Here is a 5,005-nt window from a genome sequence, read left to right as displayed (position 1 = left end):
GGGTCGGGTTTGGGTCTAATAAATAGACCCGGTGTATGTTTTAGGTCGGGTCTGGGTCACATCAAACCCGGCTTCACCCGGCCCATGTGCACCCCTAATTAGCAAGTTGAACGCCAACCTTACATTTTCCGGACTGAAATCTTAGTATTTCCCCCGAACCATTGTAAGCCAATTCTTTGGATTCAGGTTCCTACTTTGATCATGGTTCCTAGTGATCCATGCGTTTGCATAGAACTCTTGAACCATTAAGATCCCTACTTGTTGAATAGGATTAAAGAGAACTTCCCATCCTCTTCTTCTAATCTCTTGTCGGATCTCCGGATATTCGCTCTTTTTGAGCTTAAAAGGGACCTCAGGGATCACATTTTTCTTGGCCATAACTTCATAGAAGTGGTCTTGATGGACCTTTGAGATGAATCTCTCCATCTCCCATGACTCAGAGGTGGAGGCAATTGCTTTCCCTTTCCTCTTTCTTGAGGTTTCTCTGGCCTTAGGTGCCATTGATGGTTATGGAAAAACAAAAAGCAATGCTTTTACCACATCAAACTTAAAATGTTTGCTCGTCCTCAAGCAAAAGAAGAAAGAAAATAGTAGAAGAAGAAGAAAATGGAGGAAATGGAGGGAGAGAGTGTATTCGGCCAAGGGGGAGAAGTGGTGGTTGTAATGTGTGAAAATGGAGTAGTGTTGAGGGGTTTATATAGGGGTGGGGTGGAGGGTAGGTTTTGGCCATTAGGGTTGGGTTTGGGAGGGAAATGATTTTGAATTTTGGAGGTAGGTGGGGTTTATGGGGAAGAGTGGATGGATGTGAGTGGTTAAGGGTATTTAGGGAAAAGGTATGGAGGTGATTGGTGAAGGATATTCGGGAAAGAGAGTTATGAAAATGTGTGAAGAGGAGAGAAAAGGAGGTGGGGTAGGTGGGGATCCTGTGGAGTCCACAAATCCAGAGGGGTCAAGGACTTAACATCCCTGCTCCATTTAGGCATGTAAAATGCCCTTAGAATGCATGTCTGGCGTTAAAACGCCAGCTTGCTGCTTGTTTCTGGCATTTAACGCCAATTCCATGCTCTGTTCTGGCGTTAAACACCAGTCTGGTGCTTGTTTCTGGCATTTAATGCTAGCTTGATGCTTCTTCTTGGCGTTAAACGCCAGTTTGATGCTTCTTACTGGTGTTTAAACGCTAGTAAGTTCTTCTTCCAGGGTGAGCTGTTTTTAATGCTGTTTTTCATTCTATTTTTTATTCTTCAGTAGTTTTTGTGACTTCACATGATCATCAACCTAAAAAAAACATAAAATAACAATAGAAAATAAATAGATATAATTAAATAACATTAGGTTGCCCCTAACAAGCGCTTCTTTAAAGTCAATAGCTTGACAGTGAGCTCTCATGGAGCCTCACAGATGTTCAGAGCATTGTTAGGACCTCCCAACACCAAACTTAGAGTTTGACTGTGGGGCTTTGGTTGACTCTGCAGTGAGAAAAGCTTTTCATGCTTCCTCTCCATGGTTACAGAAGGAGATCCTTGAGTTTTAAACACAAGGTTGTCCTCATTTAGTTGAAGGACCAACTCTCCTCTGTCCACATCAATCACAGCTTTTACTGTGGCTAGGAAGGGTCTTCCAAGGATGATGGATTCATCCTCATCCTTCCTAGTGTCTAGGATTATGAAATCAGCAGGGATGTAAAGGCCTTCAACCTTTACTAACAAGTCCTCTACTAATCCATAAGCCTGTTTCATTGATTTGTCTGCCATCTCTAATGAGATTCTTGCAGCTTGTACCTCATAGATTCCCATTTTCTCCATTACAGAGAGTGGCATGAGGTTTATCTCTGATCCAAGATCACACAGAACCTTCTCAAAGGTCATGGTGCCTATGGTACAAGGTATGAAGAACTTTTCGGGATCCGATTTCTTCTGAGGCAATGTCTGCCTTATCAATGCACTGAGTTCATTGGAGAACAAGGGGGGTTCATCCTCCCAAGTATCATTACCAAATAAACTGGCATTCAACTTCATGATGGCTCCTAGATATTTAGCAACCTGCTCTTCACTGATGTCTTCATCCTCTTCAGAGGAAGAATAGTCATCAGAGCTCATGAATGGTAAAAAGAGGTTCAATGGAATCTCTATGGTCTCTAGTTGAGCCTCAGATTCCTTTGGTTCCTCAAAGGGAAACTCCTTATTGGTCAATGAACGTCCCAGGAGGTCTTCCTCACTAGGATTCACGTCCTTCTCCTCCTCTCTGGGTTCGGCCACACCAAGTAAGGTAATGGCCTTGCACTCTCTTTTTGGATTCTCTTCTGTATTGCTTGGGAGAGTACTAGGAGGAGTTTCAGTGACTCTTTTACTCAGCTGACCCACTTGTGCCTCCAAATTTATAATGGAGGACCTTGTTTCATTCATGAAACTTAGAGTGGCCTTAGATAGATCAGAGACTATATTTGCTAAGCTAGATAGACTCTGCTCAGAATTCTCTGTCTGCTGTTGAGTGGATGATGGAAAAGGCTTGCTATTGCTAAACCTGTTTCTTCCACCATTATTAAAGCCTTATTGAGGCTTTTGTTGATCCTTCCATGAGAAATTTGGATGATTTCTCCATGAGGGATTATAGGTGTTTTCATAGGGTTCACCCATGTAATTCACCTCTACTATTGCAGGGTTCTCTAGATCATAAGCTTCTTCTTCAGAAGATGCCTCTTTAGTACTGTTGGATGCAGCTTGCAATCCATTCAGACTCTGAGAAATTATATTGACTTGCTGAGTCAATATTTTGTTCTGAGCCAATATGGCATTCAGAGTATCAATTTTAAGAACTCCCTTCCTCTGAGGCGTCCCATTACTCACATGATTCCTTTCAAAAGTGTACATGAACTGGTTATTTGCAACCATGTCAATGAGTTCCTAAGCTTCTGCAGGCATTTTCTTTAGGTGAATGGATCCACCTGCAGAATGGTCCAATGACATCTTAGATAATTCAGACAGACCATCATAGAATATATCCAAGATGGTCCATTCTGAAAGCATGTCAAAAGGATACTTTTTGGTCAGTTGCTTGTATCTCTCCCAAGCTTCATAGAGGAATTCACCTTCTTTCTGTTTGAAAGTTTGAACATCCACTCTAAGCTTGCTAAGCTTTTGAGGAGGAAAGAACTTGGCTAAGAAAGTCGTGACCAGCTTGTCCCAAGAGTTCAGGCTATCTTTAGGTTGAGAGTCCAACCATACTCTAGCTCTGTCTCTTACAGCAAATGGGAAAAGCATAAGCCTGTAGACCTCGGGATGAACCCCATTGGTCTTAACAGTATCACAGATTTGCAAGAATTCAGTTAAGAACTGAAAAGGATCTTCTAATGGAAGTCCATGAAACTTGCAATTCTGTTGCATCAGAGAAACTAATTGAGGCTTTAGCTCAAAATTATTTGCTCCAATGGCAGGGATTGAGATGCTTCTTCCATGGAAGTTGGAATTTGGTGCAGTAAAGTCACCAAGCATCTTCCTTGCATCTCCACCATTATTATTATTTTCGGCCATGTCTCCTTCTTTTTTGAAAATTTCTGTCAGATTTTCTCTAGAGAGTTGTGCTTTAGCTTCCCTTAGCTTCCTCTTCAAAGTCCTTTCAGGTTCAGGATCAGTTTCAACAAGAATGTTCTTATCCTTGTTCCTGCTCATATGAAAAAGAAGAGAATAGAAAAGAAAATATGGAATCCTCTATGTCACAGTATAGAGATTCCTTATGTGAGTATAAGAAGAGAAAAAAAGAAGAAGGAAAAGATAAAAATTTGAACACAGAGGATAAGAGTGGGTTCGAATTTTTGAGTAGAAGAGAAGTGTCAGTAGATAAATAAATAATTAGAAGGAGATGTGAGAGGGAAGAATTCGAAAATAAAATAAAATAAAAATATTTTTGTTTTTAATTTAAAATTAAAGTTAAAATTTGAAAATTTTAAAAAGAAAAATGAAATTAAATTAAATTAAAATTTAAAACAATTAGTTAATTAAAAAGGAATTTTGAAAAAGAGGTTAGTGATTTTCGAAAATTAGAGAGAGAGAATTAGTTAGGTAATTTTGAAAAAGATAAGAATCAAACAAGATAAGATTAATTGAAAAAAAAGATTTGAAAATCAATTTTGAAAAGATAAGAAGTTAAATAAGAAGTTAGAAAAGATTTTGAAATTGATTTTGAAAAAGATTTGAAAAATAAATTTAAAAATATTTGATTTTGAAAATTAAAGTTGATTACTTGACTAACAAGAAACAAAAAGATATGATTTTAAAATTTAAAGATTGAACCTTTCTTACTAGGTAAGTAACAAACTTAAAATTTTTGAATCAATCACATTAATTGTTAGCATTAATTTTGAAAATATGAAATAGAAATAAGAAAAAGATTTTGAAAATAAATTTTGAAAATTTCGAAATTATGAAAGAAAAATGAAAAAGATTTGATTTTTGAAAAAGATTTGAAAAAGATAGAATTTTTAAATTGAAAATTTGACTTGACTCATAAGAAACAACTAAATTTTAAAAGTTTTGAAAAAGTCAACTCAAATTTTTGAAAATTTATGAGAAAATAAGGGAAAGATATTTTTTTTTATTTTTGAATTTTTTTATAAAGAAAGAGAAAAAGATATCATTTTGTTGTTTTTCTTTTTTTTTTTCATTAAACAGCAAAAATGAAACAAAACATAAAATTTATGAATCAAAACAACTAATGCATGCAAGAACACTTTGAATGTCAAGATGAACACCAAGAACACTTTGAATGTCAAGATGAACACCAAGAACATATTTTTGAAAAATTTTTAAGAAAAGAAAAATATGCAAGACACCAAACTTAGAAATTTTCAATGTTTAGACACTAACAAATTGAAAATGCATATGAAAAACAAGAAAAGACACAAAACATAAAAATGCAAAGATCAAACAAAGGAGATCATCAAGAACAACTTGAAGATCATGAAGAACATATGATGAGTTTTCGAAAATTAAAGAAAATTATAAAAACATGC

At 36.5% G+C, this 5,005-nt stretch overlaps 1 non-coding gene across 1 annotated transcript; it reads left to right on the top strand.

Moving 5' to 3' along the window:
* The first annotated feature begins 3,017 nt into the window (after nucleotides 1-3,017).
* Nucleotides 3,018-3,125, top strand: LOC148570119 (small nucleolar RNA R71). Its single transcript, XR_015907922.1, has one exon. It is a non-coding gene; the product is annotated as a small nucleolar RNA R71 (small nucleolar RNA).
* Nucleotides 3,126-5,005: the final 1,880 nt, after the last annotated feature.

This window comes from Arachis ipaensis, chromosome B3 (assembly GCF_059453495.1).
Source record: "Arachis ipaensis isolate K30076 ecotype BB chromosome B3, ASM5945349v1, whole genome shotgun sequence".
In the NCBI taxonomy this organism is placed as follows: domain Eukaryota; kingdom Viridiplantae; phylum Streptophyta; class Magnoliopsida; order Fabales; family Fabaceae; genus Arachis; species Arachis ipaensis.
This window is presented reverse-complemented; position numbering and strand designations above follow the sequence as displayed.